Raw genomic sequence first — 14,836 nt, 5'->3', positions numbered from 1 at the left:
CTTGCCCTGTGGCAGAGTGAGTGGAGGACCCCAGAGACCCACCAGGAAGGCAGCAGGGTCAGGACAGGACCGAGATCCTGGTCACCTGGCTCTGGAGCTTCAGGGCCAGGGCATCTGCTGTGGGACTGGGGCCAGGTCCCACGGAGCCGGGAGGCTGTGGCTGGCAGGGCCAGCAGAGCAAAGGAAGAGGGTGGCTGGGGTCTCTTCTGTTACAAAGCCCCCAGGGAGGGGCTCGGCCACACTGAGGCCGCCCCGGGGACTTCTGGAGGCGTCACCTCCTGTGGTCCTAGAGGCTCTCGGGGCCCAGGGGGACCTGCCTGGCCCAGCCGGGCAGGTGCTGCCGACAGCTTGAGGCCCAGCATGGTTGAACCTCCGGCCTGCACAGCAGAGGAGCTGGGGGCAGTGAGAGAGGAAGCCACCCTGTGCTGCCCTGACCGCAGAGCTGAAGCTGAAAAGATGTGAGAAAACAGGTGGCCAAATGGGGGTGTGATGCTCACGTCGGCACCACAAATGGGGGAACTGAGGCTCGGGAAGAGCGCCCGGGCGATGCACTCCCTTCTCAGACACTTTCCATGGGGCCCTAGGCGGCGAGGCAGGGACGGTCCCTCTGACTCCTCTCAAACCAGGCGCTGGGGTGACAGCGCTGGCACCCAACATGAAGAAGCACAGAGATGGAGGGGGCTCCAAGTCCCCGACAGAGGCTGGCCCCCGTCTGAGGACCTTCAGGGAGCAGTGACTGGTGAGAGCCATCCCTGCGTGTCCAAGCACAGCACCCGCCTTACTGGTCTGCACTGGGCTGGGTGGTCCCTGAGGCCCAGAGGGGATGGGACCTCCCGACAGTGGCTGGGCTGCGGCTGCACTGCTGAGGAGACTGAAAATTGTAGATTCCCAGGCTCCACCCCGGACCCTCGGAACCAGAATTCCCAGGGGATAGAGCCAAGTCTACAATTCCAGGCTCTGTCTCAAAGGGGCCGGAACTCCGCGACTCAGAGAATCCATTACCCGGGAATTGAGTGGCTTAGTGAGTTCACAGACTCCACGGCCAAGATTCATGGTCTGGAGACTCTGTGACTCAGCCCTCAACCCAACGGCCATCGAAGGAGAATATGACGCCCCCGGATTCAGGGCACTGGGGCCCCAGTGGAGACAGAGTGATAGAGTGAGGAGAGAAAGCCAAAAGGGAAACGGGGGGGGGGGGGGGAGCTCAGACGCTGGCACGTTTACATAGCTGCCTTCACACGTTTGTTAAGCACTCAGACAGTCTGTAAGGTCCTCTAATGATGGTGATCTCAGGAGCATAAAGCTTTGGGATGGCGAGAGGCGGAAACAGGGTTTGAGAGAAGAAATTCACTTTATATACTTACAACTGTTCAATACTTGACCATGAGCGCGTAGCACTCTAGTATTAAAAACTGGAATAATCAACTGGAGAACATGACAAACTCTGTGTTCACTGTTCCTTTGTCCTCCCCCACCAGCCAGACCAGCTCTCAGCCCCCGGCCCCGGCACAGGCCAAAGCACAGGGACATGGAGTAACACTAGAAGTCTGACATCCTCACAGCCTGTGTCACGGATACGCAACAGGCCAAGACCTCCAGGGCTCTCTGAGAAGGGAAGGGAGAGGCCAGCAAGAAAAGAGACGTCCAGGGGCTGCTCCTGAAGGCGTCGTGTAAAGGGGGTCCCAGGGCCCTGTCCAGCCCAGCTTCCACAAGGCCGCGGCCCAGAATACCAGCTCCCTCGGGGGCCCAGGCGTCCATCCAGCCAGGCCCCGCGTTCTCTGGGCCTTGCCAACCTCTAGTGCTGTGAAGAGCCAGGCCCCCTCAGCCCCCTAGTCCTCCTCAGGCCCCCACAGGCCTGAGTGGAAGCCTGGCCCGGCTTGGCCTGGAACCAAGAGCCCTGAGGCACAGGGTCAGGGCCGGGGGGTGGCGGGCTCTACCACCCAGAACGCCAGCTGCTGGCAGTGATTTATTTTTGCTTTAAGTGCCAGAGAATTGCAGGGCTGGAGCCGCCAACTCAAGGGGCTTGGGCTGCAGCTGGAAGGAGGAGGAGGTGGGCAGGAGTCGGGGGCACACAGCCTAACACACACACACACACACACGCACAGAGCTGGGCACCCCCATCCCCACAGGCTCCCTCCTCCCAGCCCCAGCCTCCTGGGTAAACCTGCAAACAACTGTGGGGAGGCTTCTGGGGGCAGAGGGTCTCACTGCTGCTCCCACCTTGCTTCTAGAGAGCTGTGCCACCTCGGTCTGGGGCATCCCTCTCGGGCCAAGGGCTGCCACCCCACAGCGGGGATGGCGTACTGTCCTCTCTCTCAGGACACCCCTCCAGGCGGGGGCGTCAGCCACAGACGAGCTCTGGTTCTCCTCGGAGGTGAGCTCAGGAGACAGAGCCTGCCCTAGGTGGCCTGGAAGGCGCCTGGTCAAGGCCCAGCCCTGGAATCATCTGCTCACCCCAGAGGGGGAGCGAGCCCGAAGTGTCAGAGGTGATGAGGAGCCCCCAAGAGAACAGAAGGGGCTATGCTTTGCCAACAAGAGAGCACATAGGTTCCTTCCACAAGTAGGAAGCTGCTAAGGTTGAAAATGGCAAATTAAAAAAAGAAATATTTAAAGTTGGGTGCCATGTTCAAGAAAGAGACTGGACAGTGGAGGTGAAACACACTGACCCCGACACAAAGGGCCAACAGTCCTCTGAAAATGTTCAGTGGGCAGGAAAGCAAGACAGTGACCTCGCCGCCACCAGGAGGTTGGCCGAGCGCTGAGTCCCGTGCCTCAGTTTGCTCGGGTGGGTCTGTGCCGCGAAGGCTTCTGCCCTCACCGTTGCGGTGGAAATGCCCTGAGCTGGAAGCAGGCTGACTCCCAGGGGCACAGCAGGGCTTACTCAGGTGACAGGCCAAGGGCCCTCAGAAGAGGTCAGAATGCCGGCTCTGTCCTCGACAGACAACCTCCACGATTCCGGCACAGAGATGTCAAATAAGGCTTGGTTTCCTCATCTCTGAATGGGACAGTCACTCTGGCTTCCAGGGCTGCTGGGCACTCACTCTGTGCCAAGCACCACATAGGTGGCTCAACCCCACCATCCCCCGTGGGTGTACTGAGCACCGACCGCACCCTGGGTCCTGCTGCAGATGCTGGGGACACAGCTGTGAACGAACCACAGCAAAACCCCTGCACTCAAGGTGCTTATGTTCCAAGGGACACAGACAGTAAACAAGATAAAACTCAACGTGGCAGCAGGCATTCAGTTCTACGAAGGAGAAAGCAGGAGAAGGATGTGGGGAAGGGAAGGCCGCCGTGTCACCCAGGGAAGCTGAAGGGGCCTCATGGAGGAGGTAGCACCTGGGCAGACCTGAAGGTGATAAGGGAGGTGGCTGAGTGGAGATCTGGAGAAGACTGTTGGAGGAAGTGGGCGCGGCAAGTGCAAAGTCCCTGGGGCAGGAGCAGGCTCAGCAAGGAGGGACACAGGGTGGCCTGAGGGGAGGAAGAGAGCAGTGGGAAGCACAGGTAGCAATGAGGACCAGACTGCAGGGCCCCGAGGACCAGGGTGAGGAGGGTCCTGAGCCTGAGACTGGGGACTGGAGGCCACGCAAATGGAACTGCTCCTGGGTGCTGCAGGGCTGAAGGCTGCTCAGGGGGCCAGGGCCCCGCAGCCTCACGATGCTTTGCAGCTGCCACTTCAGCAGCTGGGCAGGAAGACCTGGCTGTGGACCATCAGTGGGGTGAGTGGAGGAGGTAGGGTGGGGGATATAGAGGACACGCCAGGAGTGGGAGGCCCTCTTTCACTGCAGACGCCTGGCCTGCCCTCTCTGGGCCTGTCTCCCCACGTGTCCAAGGACTGGACTGGATGACAGATCTCCCAGGTTCTGGCATCACACATGCTCACCCGCTCTCCTTCATGCACCCCCCCTTCCACACCCCATTCTGTTGAGCCCCCCAGAGGCACACACAGAGGCTCACATTTCTACCCGCCCTTCCTCGGTACTCTCGGAAGCCTCCCCACCTGGGGCTTCGATCTCACTTCACAGATGATAAACTGGGGTCCAAGAGCCGTGCCTCGGCCAGTCGGACCACCAGCCTCACTCACCCTACTTGTCTGCCCTAAAGTCTCCTCCAAGACGATGAGGCCTTTGAGGGCAAGGGCCAGATCTCCATTTATTCAGTAGCCATTTATTAAGCGTCTTCTGTATGCCAGACCCTGCACTGGGGCCAGAGGAGGGCAGCGGGCACGAGGGTCTCCACCCCAGAAGCTCACAGCCCACCACAGCTGCCACTGAGGCCCCTGAGGCAGAGACGGCAGCCCGGACCCAGGCCCACCAGACATTTACTGAGCACCTACTGCATGCCATGCTTCAGGAGGTCCCGAGGACCCCGCAGCCAGGGAACTGGGATGGCAGGCAGGCACCAGGGCCTGTGGGGACCAGCCCTGGGTCGGGGCAGGAGGGGATGCCATCCAGACAACCCCCACAGCCAGCCTGGCATGCAAATGCACCTAGGCAGGGTGCCTGTGGGATGAGGGAAGATGCAGTTCTGTCCCTGGGAAAGCACCAGGGCTCTGGGTCAGAGGGGCACAGGCTTCGGTCTCTCCCAGCGCCTCCCTGGGCCTCACAGAGCTACTGCCACCCTCTGCACCGGCAGACCATTAGGAAATTAAATCAGCTGGGCAGAGTGCTGGGCCCTCAGCCAGTGCCCAGCAAGGGCTCCAACCCTGCCCTCAGCCCCAGATCCTCTGGAAAACCCGCCTGCCTGAGCCCTGCCCCTCATCCCCACCCCACCCCCACCCCCACGGCTCCTCTGAAGCCTCCGGGCCTCCTGCCCTGCCCGCGGCCCAGTTTCAGGCTGGCATTCTTTCATCTTTGGCCTTTCCCTGGCTGCCTCCCTATCACACTGCCAAATTCCCCTGGAGCAGCCGTCCTGTGGACTGAGCCCGTGGACTGAGCCCGTACCCACCACACCTTTGGAGAGGCCAGCCCAGCCTCTACCCCTCCTGCTGCCCAGGAGCTGCATTCCTCCCAGCGTCTCCTCCAGGCCAGCTCCAGGCCAGCTCGAGGCAGGGCTCCAGCTGCAGCCCCAGGGGAGGGACAGGTGTGCCCAGCCGTCACTCACAGCAAAGGCCAGGCAGGTGCCCAGCAACAGGCACCAGCCTCACCTGTCGGAGGGATGGCCCAGCCTGAGCTGGGAGTGGCGGGGCTGAGGGTGGCATCAGGCTGGCTCCGAGGGGGCTCCAGCAGCCTCCAGCCCGGAGCCAGATGAGGGCCACAGAGGTGGCTGGGAGTGACAGTGCAGTTGCTTCCACCCCAGAGGCTGTGCCAAGGCCTCCGGGTACCATGCTTGGTGCTGCCAGCTGTGGCCCAGGGCATCAGAGGCCAGAGGATGCTGCCCACGGCAAAGCCGGTCGCACTGCTGTGCAGCGCAGGGCACTGCTGCCCCCGACAGTCGTTACTGTTTTCACTGCTGTCACTGTTGTTTCACTGTCTCAGGGCCACCAGTGTCACCTGGTCCCGCTTTGGGCAGACCTGAAAGGAGGGACACCACGCCCCAGGACAGGAAATCTGGCAGGGCAGCCCTCTGGCCTGGGGAGAGCTAGGTGGAGGCTTCCGCTCAAACCCCTGATTTGCTGTGTGGCTTTGGGCAAGACCCTGCCCCTCCCGGGGCACCACTTCTCCCAGCACAGCACAGCTCACTGAACATCCTTCCCCAGGGCACACACCTCAGGAGGTCCCCTCCTGAGCAACCCGAGCCCTATGGGGGTCTGACGGAGCGGTTCGGCATGGGTGGGGGGTCCGGGCACAGACTGACAAACGTAGGCTCTGCCCCCTTCCCCTTCAGGGCTTGGAGGGGGCTCTGCTGTGCTCTCACCTGGAGACACGGGCACAAGCAGGTGGTCCAGGGCTGGCAGTTCACATCTGCCAGGTCTGTGCCAACACCCAGCATTTACAGAGTGCCCAGTGCGTGCTCTCAGCAGGACACCAGTGCAGAAGACAGACCTCCCTGTTGTTCAGCCAGGAGTCCCCTTCTTGCCCCCAAGGGTGCTCAAGCAAGTGCCTCCCCCTCTGCTCTGCACGCTGCTCTGACCCCTCTGACCCTTCAGGGGTCTTGGCCCCACATGATGGGAGCCCTTCCAAGGCTTGGGGCTGCCAATATGCAGTCCCCTAGCTGGAGGGGAGGGGCGGACTTGGCTGAGGAGTTTCCAGGAGGGTCCCAGCACAAGGAGGGAGTATGCCACAAAAAGACCACGATCCCTACTGGCTCCACAGCCCTCCCCTCCCTGACCCTCTCCAGCCACGTGGTGGGGGTCCAGACAGAGACCTGCAATGAGGCTGCAAAGGAGCAAACTAGCACCAGGTGAGGTTGGGGTCCTGGCGGGTAGTGCCGGGCCAGGCCTTCCTCTGGCACCTAGGGAGGGGGGTGAGGTGTAGGCCAGAGGCACCACCTTCTGGGTTCACACCTTCGCACCTTCAAGGAGGCGGCTGCTGATTTCAGCGGCGGCAGCGTGTGGGTGCCTCTGCGCTCCCCAAGAGCTGGAGCTTGGGACCCGGGGTTCCCAGTCTCAGCTGTGAGGGGCAGGAGGTCCCCAGCACTTTATTCCAGGGCTCTAGCCTGGGCGCAGGGAGCAAAGGAGAAAGTAGCAACAGTCGCAGGCGGCTCTGGGCTCCCGGGTGAAGAGCTGCCTGGGCAGCAGGGAGCAGGGTGGCCCCAGTACCAGCAGATCCAGGCTTTGGGGAAGCGGGAGACCCTCCCAGAACCAAAGCCCACCTTCAAAGACACACTTTCCTGTGACCTCCCGTTCTGAACACAGGCTTTTAAATATTCACATGACATGTGTACGGTCCATCAGAACAGGAACACAGACACGGGCTCCGGCCTCAGCGCCCATCTGAAGCCCCGCAGGAGCTCTCCATCCAGCTGTGCTTCCAGCGAGCCCCTGGTTCCCCGCCCGGCGCCGCTCCCCACGACGCCCTAGGACATTCAGAGCAGACGTAGGCATGTAGAGGGGACCCCAGGCCTGAAACCCGCGGGGCTTCTCAGCCAAAGGACCACCCCCTCCGCGATCAAGGCCGACTTCTAAAAGCAAAAAAAAAAAAAAAAAAAAAAGGTGCGGCTGGATTCTTCGGCTGGCTCACTCGCTAGCGGAGAACACCATTTCCAGAATATTTTTACTCCATTAGAGCACAGGAGGTGGGAACCAGAAGGGACTTCAAGGCAAGGACCCGCAGCTCTCTGGCCTGGGAGCATTTTCCCGGCCGATCGTAGTCTGCGCTCCCCTCGGCACGCAGACTCCAGTCCGGGGTCTCCGAGAAGGTCACGCATAGGACTGATGCCGAGCGCGAAAGTGCCTCCCCACACTCCCTCCCGAGCCCACTCATGCAAGTCGTCCAGAGAGGGGCCGAGGGCGCCTCAAAGTTTCCCGGAGTGCCCCCAGGACGAAGGTTAGCAAGGAGCAAAGTTCCCTGGTGGCGGTAGCCGGAGACATGGCAGGGAAGAAAAGCTCGCAGTCAGCATTTTCTCCGATAGCTCACCAAGGGAGGAAAAAAAAAAAAAATCAGAAAACGACAGGACGAACAAACCCTGCCCCTCCACCTTCCTTGTTGCAGCACCACCTCGTGCTCGCGCGGCCGGGGAGGGGGCCTGCGGGGAGATGGAGACGAGCCCCCGCGCACTTACCTCGGTCAGCGCCCCGGGCGCGGTGCGCTCCACGTCCTCCGAGCTCCGGGCGGCCGTTCCTGGCCCAAGCAGCTGCTGCGCTGGCTGCATCGCCGCCGCCGCCGCCTCAGGGCAGACCCCGGGGGCGCTCCATGCTGAGGGGCGCGTCGGTCCGGGGCGCCAATCGCCCCAGTCCAGCCACGGGTCCGGGGCGCGCGCCTGGACGGCGCCCCCGGCCGCGGGGCGCTCGCTCTGGCCGGCGCGGCTGGCGTCCGTCCCTCCGTCCGGCTGTGAGTGCTGCTGGTCCACCCCCTCCCCCGCCGGCTGTTATCTGATCCCGGGCTGGGCTGGGCGCGCTCCCTATGCCCCGGCGCCCCGCGCCTCCCCGCCCGCTCCGGCCGCCCCGGCCGCTCCGGCCGCTCCAGCCCCTCGCCCTCGGCTACGGTTCCCAGGGAGGCGGTGGCAGCGGCGAGGCCCAGAGAAGGCGGGGAGAGAGGAATGGAGGGCGAGGAGGCGGCGGGAGGCTGAGGCTCGGCGCGCACCCAGCTCCGCGCCCCGCTCTCACCAGAACCCAGCTCGGCAACAACTCTAACTCTCCGCCGAGAGCACGCCCGCTCCGCGCGGCGCCGCCGCCGCCGCTGCCCCCGCCCACCCCGGCCCAGGCCTAGCCGGCCGTCCCCCAGCCCCGGCCCACCCCGCCACCACACACACACTGCCAGCCACTTGCGCACTGGGGCGTGCGCGCGCGCGCGCGTGTACACACACAAGCATGTTCTCCCAGGGACACGCACACACACAGGCAAGGAAATACTGCACACACGTGTGCACACAGCCAAGTACACTAGCTCATGCGTCTGCATCCACACATGCAAAATGCGTGCCGTGACATGCATGATGGCTGCAGGTGCACAGGTGCATACACACTCACACATGCTCGTGCAGGGTGGCAGCTTCAGGTGTGCACACGTGCACACAGATCCCAGCTTGTACATTCCCATGGAATCCTTTCCCGTTGCACACCAGGCATAAACACTAGGACACACACATTTCCTCCTCTTTAATAGCATCTCTCTCCTCCTCATCTTGCGCTGTTCGGCTTTTCCCATCTCCTGTTTTCTCTTTGTGCTCCTCCCACCCCCTCCCCTCTCTTTCTCTGTGGACCTGACCCCTATGTGACCCTCTTCTCTTGCCACCCCTGCCTCTGCCTCTTCCCAGTCTGTGCCAGGCGCCCTGCCCTCCAAGCCTCCTGGGGCCTATTGTCTGGGCCTCAGAGCTCTCAGCCTTCGGCAGAGCCAGGCCTTTCATTCTGGCAGACAGACCTGCCCGGCTAGGCCTTGGCCTAGGGAGACCCCATTTTATCACCACTCTGACCCCTTGCCCAGTTCCGGGCCCACAGAATTGGGCCAAGGAGGCAGGTTTGTGCCCAGAGCACAAGCCTCAAAGGGCTCCCTGGCCCCTCAGCCTCCAGCTTCCCCTTTAATGTGAAATATAATTATGTATCTGCACAGCAGGAAGACCGGCTGCAGGGTTCTAACCAAGGAGGACGGCTTCCTGGCCACCGCCCAGACTGCTGGCAGCTCAGACAGAGCGGTCTGCAGGCCCCACCAGCCCCAGGCTCCCAGCCCCAGGCAGCTGGTGGGTTTGGCCTGGCCTAGGCCACCCAGAGAATTCACCTTGGGCTGCCCAGGGTCTGAATGAATCCGCTCTCTGTCCAGCTGTGGAGGCAGGTCACTTCATCTCTCCACGTCTTACCTTCCCCGCCCGCCCATCAAGCAAGGACGCTCCCTCATGCAGCAGTGGTGAGTGCAGAGTATGCCGAAAGCACCAGGCCCAGCTCACGGCTGGGCAGAGCAGTTAACACTGACTGAACACTCGGTAAAGCGAGACACTAGAATCATTTCATTGTCACCAGCCCTGCTTCACAAGTTAAGGAGCACTTGTCCATCACAGAGCTACCGATGGTGGAGCCAGGACCTGAGCCAGGTCTGTCCCCAGAATGAGCCCCTGCCCCCTTGCCTTGCTGGCCACTAAGGGCTGCAGCGGAGGGAAGGGGCATCCTGGAAGGTTCCAACCCAACGCCACCACTCTGCCCCTGACTGGTACATGGTGTCCTGGTTTTCTCCTCAGAGACCAGCCTCCCAGGGGACTACAAGCTCTCAGAAACTTTTCCTCCTTCTCCCTCAGAGTGACCAAGGAGGGAAGTGACTCAGCTCCCCACCCCACCCCCACCCGGTTCCCCAGAAGATAAGCGGACAAAGCTCCACCCTGGGAGGAAGGAGCCCCAAGACACCCCTCCTGTGAGACCCCACGGTGAGTCCCCAGCTTGGAGATGGCTCCAGCAAAGAGTCTTGGCTGGGAAAAGATAGGAGCACCTTGGGGCAAACTTGTGTCTAGGATTCTGGCAGCTCTTGGGACAAGGGGGCGTGCCTAGGGCATCCTCAGCCCCAGAACATCCGTCCCACACACACATAACCCCACCCAGCTTCTCACCAGGGGGGTCAGCATAAGGCAAGCCAGTTGTCTCCCTGGGCCCCAAACCTCCCCCAGAGCCATTATCAAACCCATTTCACAGAGACAGCAAGTGTCTTGCCCAAGGTCACCCATCAAAGAAGGCCCTGCAGAGGCGTGAGCCTCACTCCCCAGCTGCTAGGCAGGAACACCATTCCTAACCCTAGTCACACCCCCCAGCAGCTGCTCTGGGCCCTGGCCACACAACCCTTGGCGGGACAACGTGGAGGGCCAGCTTCCCTGCAGGAGAGGCACTCACATTCCAGACGCAGGGCCTGAGGCACAGAGGGGCAGTGGGCTCCCTGTCTGTGGGCAGAGGGACTCACGGCCCTCCCAGGCCACAGCCCACAGCCAGAGTGGGGGCATCACACTTCCCTCTAGTGTGAAAGGAGGTGGAGCGGGGCCAAGTGGGGGAGGCGGGGACACGTACCCTGTGAGGTCCCACTTCCTTCTCTGTGAAATCACCCCCTCACATGAGCCTACAGGGAGCTGGGTGTCCTGCACACAGCAGTTCTGGTACCGACGTACCTTCCCAGCACGCTCTGAGTGTGCCTGGTTCGCCCTTACTCTGAAATTCTTTCTCTCCCCTCCAGGGAGCGGCGGGGGGCGGGAGGGGCACACAGTAGCTGTTCAGGAAACTTCTGCTGACCTGAGCATTCTCAGAGCCACAGCCCAGGAGGCCAAAGAGCCCGTTGGCCCATGTGGAGCCACATCTTCATTTGAGGAAAGTGAGGCCCAGAGACAGGTGGCTGCTTCCAAGGCCACAAAGCTGAGAGGAGCAGGGTTGGGGTGCGCAGGGGGCCCTGAGGGCTGGAGTTTGCTGGTCTGAGTGGGCAGCAGGGTCAGAGCTGCTAGCTCTTATAATGCTCTTAATATGACAATACCACCATAAATTAATCACCGAGATGTGGAAACTTGACGGTCCCTCACAGGTGTCTCTTTGCCCCGCCCCGTGGGCTGCTGCCCTGATGCTCCCCAGACTCCTCCCAGCCGTAGCCCCTCGAGGGCTGCCTCCTCCCAGGAGCCTGCCCAGGGTTCTCCCTCATAAAACAGGCTCATGGCATGCCAGGGCAGGCATAAGAGCCAAAGTCCCGGTGCCCACCATCCTCAGCCTCCCTGTTCCAGACACACTGGTCGGCCATCCAGGCCTTGGACAGCACTAGCTTGGCTCTTCTGCTGGGCTCTCTTCCCAGACAGCTCTTCCTTCAGGGGCAGCTCAGGGCACCTGTTGGAGAGGCCTGCCCCGAGTCTCCAAAGCACTGTTTTACTTTCTTCCCAGCTGGCCACTCTCTGTGGCATCTCCTTTACCGTTGGTTTCCTCCAAGGTAGGTCAGCTGAGTAAGGGCAGGGACATCTGTCCAGCATGTTCACAGCCCAGGGCCCGGCACACATTGGGTGTGCAATGAATGTCTGCAGGATGAGAACAAACAGGCTCAGGATGGAGAGGCACAGGCTATCACAGGTCAGTTATCAGTGCAAGCCTTGCCTCCTCCTCCAGGCAGGTGGCCAGGGTCCAGGGCTCACCCTGCTCTCACCTCCACTGCCCATAAAGCGACCAGAGAGACCTGTGCCTGCTGGTGCAGGATATGACTTTCTGGTGGGATACACAAAATCAGTGCTGGAGTCAAGAGGTATAGGATTGCATTCTGCCACCAGCAGGGAAGGAGAGGCCCCTGCTCGCTCAGGCAGAGATGGCAGAGCAGATCCTGGCCCAGGGTCCTGCCCTCAGCCCAACCCTTCCCTCAACACCATTTTCCCCCAAAATGCTCCAATAATAATAATAGCAAAGGTAGTTACCAGGGCTGGCTGATGCCGACTATATGGGGTAAATGTCCACCTGCATGAACTCACCACACAGGACGGTGCTGACAGGCAGACGGATGGCACCCAAGCTGGCAGATGCAGGCAGGATGCCCAGATGGGCCAGAGCTCCTGCATGGAAGGGAATGCCTGGGGAGGACGAAGGGTGTGTGAGCCAAGCCCTTCCGCCCTTTGTCAGGGGTCCTGCAGAGGGGTGACAGCAGGGAGAGGTCAAGAAATGACTGCCTTCGAGCTCTTAGCCACATGCTCCCCCATCTCCAGGCACCTGCAGGCTCTGGGCTGACCCTGCAGCAATAATCCAAGGGGCACAGAACTTCAGAAACAGAGGGCAGCCCTGGAACCAGGACACGGAGTCCCGCCTGCTCTGTCAGGAAGCAAGCATTGATCTCAGCCTGGAGCTGGTGGTAATGCTGCCTCCTGCACAGGCTGACACGCACCCCCTCCTCCCCGCAGCCCCCGGAGTGCAGCTGTCAGGAGGCCGGGGGGGTGGCTGGGGCTGAGGGCCGAGACATCCTGCCGCTCTGTCCAGTGCCTCCTGAGGGTTGGGTGTGTTCTGTCCTGGCTGAGCCACTTGGGAGGCATCAGTGGAAAAATCCCCTCACTGTTCAGGCCCCCAACCTGCACTCTCTCCCACAAGCTTGCCAGGAGCTGGACCATTCCTACCCAGAGCCAGGGGACCCAGGGGACCCAGGGGACCCAGGGCTGACTGTGAGCTTTACTGTGACTGGTTGAGGGGTGGGCATGTGATCAAAGCCAATCAATGAGAACCGGCCCTGAGACTTTGGCTGGATCAGCTGGGAGAGGACCCCAGGGGCTGCAGGGTTCACCTTTGCCTCCAGGTGGGGTAAGCCCCTGGGACAATCCCCACCCAGAGGAAGCAGAGGTGAGGGATATCAAGAAATGGACTCCAGACATGGCCTTTGGGGCCCTTTAGATGCACCCCTGAACTTTGAATTTTGTGACTGAAATAACCCGTTTTGTAACTTGAGAGAGTTTTGAGGTGATTCTGAGACTCCTCTCATGTGGCTGTAAGAACAGCAAGACCCCCAAAGTGCTCCTCCAACCCCGGAACCTCTCCTTCCTCCTCCCTGCGGAAGGCGGGTAGAGGCCTTGGGGCAGGTGAGGCCACGGCTTCCGCCCTCCCTCTCACCACCTCTCTCCCTTTCTAAAGGGGGAGGGGGGTGAGGCCTGCAGGCCCCAGGGAGACAGTAATAAAGGGCACTGGAGGGAGGGAGGGCAGTCGCTTCAGCCTCTCAGAGTTAAAAATAGCTTTCCCCAAGGAGGCCTCCCCGCCAGGATAATCCGGCCAATTACCCAGCCCCTCCACCCTCCTCCCTGGGCCACCCACCGTGGTCCCCACGAGGGGCCGTCACTCCACGGAGTGGCCTCTGCCCCCAGGACAAGCTCCTCGCCCCTCCGTGCTCACAAGGGGCAGGGCTGGAGCCCTCTGCCTCAATCTCCTCTGCCCTGAATTGGGCCTGACTCCAGAACAGAGGTAGAACTGTAAGGCCTGACACTAGACAGAAAATCTGCCGAGACACACCGCCTCCCTTCCCCGCTCTCCCCAAGAGACTCAAGAGGCAGAACAGGGCCTCGGACATGATCCTCTTCATGTTAAGAGAAACTATAGACATATTTGCATCAGCAAAGAAAAAAGTCTGGACGTTTAGAGACTTTTTCCCTCATTCACTTTCGTGCGGAATCGGACGTCTGCACCTGCTTCCCGCGTGCCCTGGATCCAGGCCCGCCTGGTCAGTCCCTGCCCCTGCGCTCGCCCGCCAGTCCCCTCAGCAGGCACTCAGCCTCCACTGGCAGGAGTGAGAGCAGTTTGCACACAGACGACAGGTAGGCTTCAGGGCTGTCTTTTTGAACTTTGTTCAGAAAGCATGTATTGCTTCAGCATTTAAAGTCAAGTTATCTTGTAAATAAAGTGACAGGGTGAACGAGGTTTCCTGGTGTCCTGAGGTCCGTTCCCAGAAATCGATCTGGGTGGGAGCTCCTATTCAAGAAACACCCACAGTCTGGGCTCTTCTCAGGGGCAGGGACGGGGTGGGGGCCTCAGCTCTTGCCTTCTCCCTCCAGGCCTCAGTTTCCTTGCTCCCCTAGGACAGCACTCAGCGCCTGGAAGGTCCTCGAGTTATTCACTGGACCAGTGAACAGATGACACGCCCCCTCCCAAGGGACAGTGCATGGACAGGCTCAGCACAGTGGGGGCTCAGTGGAGAGGCCACCCCACCCTCCCAGGCCAGGTCCCGCCTCCTCTGGCCACCACAGCCTCCTGGGCTTCCCTGTCACAATTCTCCAGGGTCACTGCCCCTCTCTAAGCCTGACTCTCCCTCAAACTGGGGGCTCCTTGAGGGCTCCCTCCCCAGATATCCAGTTCCTGTGTCTCCCTCTCCACGGCTTCAGCATCACCTCCAGCCTGGGTCACCGCCCAGCCTGCAGCCCATGCCCTGCACTTCAACCACAACCTGGTGACAGTTGGCCAAGTTAAGAAGACACATCCCTTTATCCTGGGAACTCATGCCACCGATGTCCTTGCACATGGTACCAACACGTACCTCCGAAGCTCCCACTCTGTAGAAGCAGCCAGCCCTGCTCCCCAGGGAGGTGAGCACAGTGTGCAATGGGTTTGGGGGACTGAGGACCCAGGCTCCATGAGGACAGGCGTCTGGCCTGTTCGGCCACAAGAGAGCATTTAGTAGGTGCCCAGTAAATATTTGTTGAATGAATCAAACATGGAAAATTCTTTAAGATATACTGAAAAAGCACAATGCAGAAGAGAGGAGATTAGACACCATCACTGGGATTTTTTAAAGCAGAGTGTGTGCACACACACCATGGGTGCTTGGTAGAATCTTCCGGA

The 14,836-nt window shown here is 60.9% G+C and overlaps 1 protein-coding gene across 4 annotated transcripts in view; it reads right to left on the bottom strand.

The window, feature by feature from the left end:
• The window catches only part of LOC102524042 (potassium inwardly rectifying channel subfamily J member 12), a 34,988-nt gene extending 26,732 nt beyond the window's left edge, over positions 1-8,256 (bottom strand). For 3 of the 4 annotated variants that reach the window (XM_032499079.1, XM_032499078.1, XM_032499077.1), the window contains exon 1: positions 7,663-8,255. The gene's annotated coding sequence lies outside the window, so the exon portion shown is untranslated. Of the gene's footprint in view, positions 1-7,662 lie in introns of all 4 variants that reach the window. The other variant, XM_032499080.1, reaches the window with a different exon arrangement.
• Positions 8,257-14,836: the final 6,580 nt, after the last annotated feature.

This window comes from Camelus ferus, chromosome 16 (genome assembly GCF_009834535.1).
Source record: "Camelus ferus isolate YT-003-E chromosome 16, BCGSAC_Cfer_1.0, whole genome shotgun sequence".
NCBI classification, from domain to species: Eukaryota; Metazoa; Chordata; class Mammalia; order Artiodactyla; family Camelidae; genus Camelus; species Camelus ferus.
This window is presented reverse-complemented; position numbering and strand designations above follow the sequence as displayed.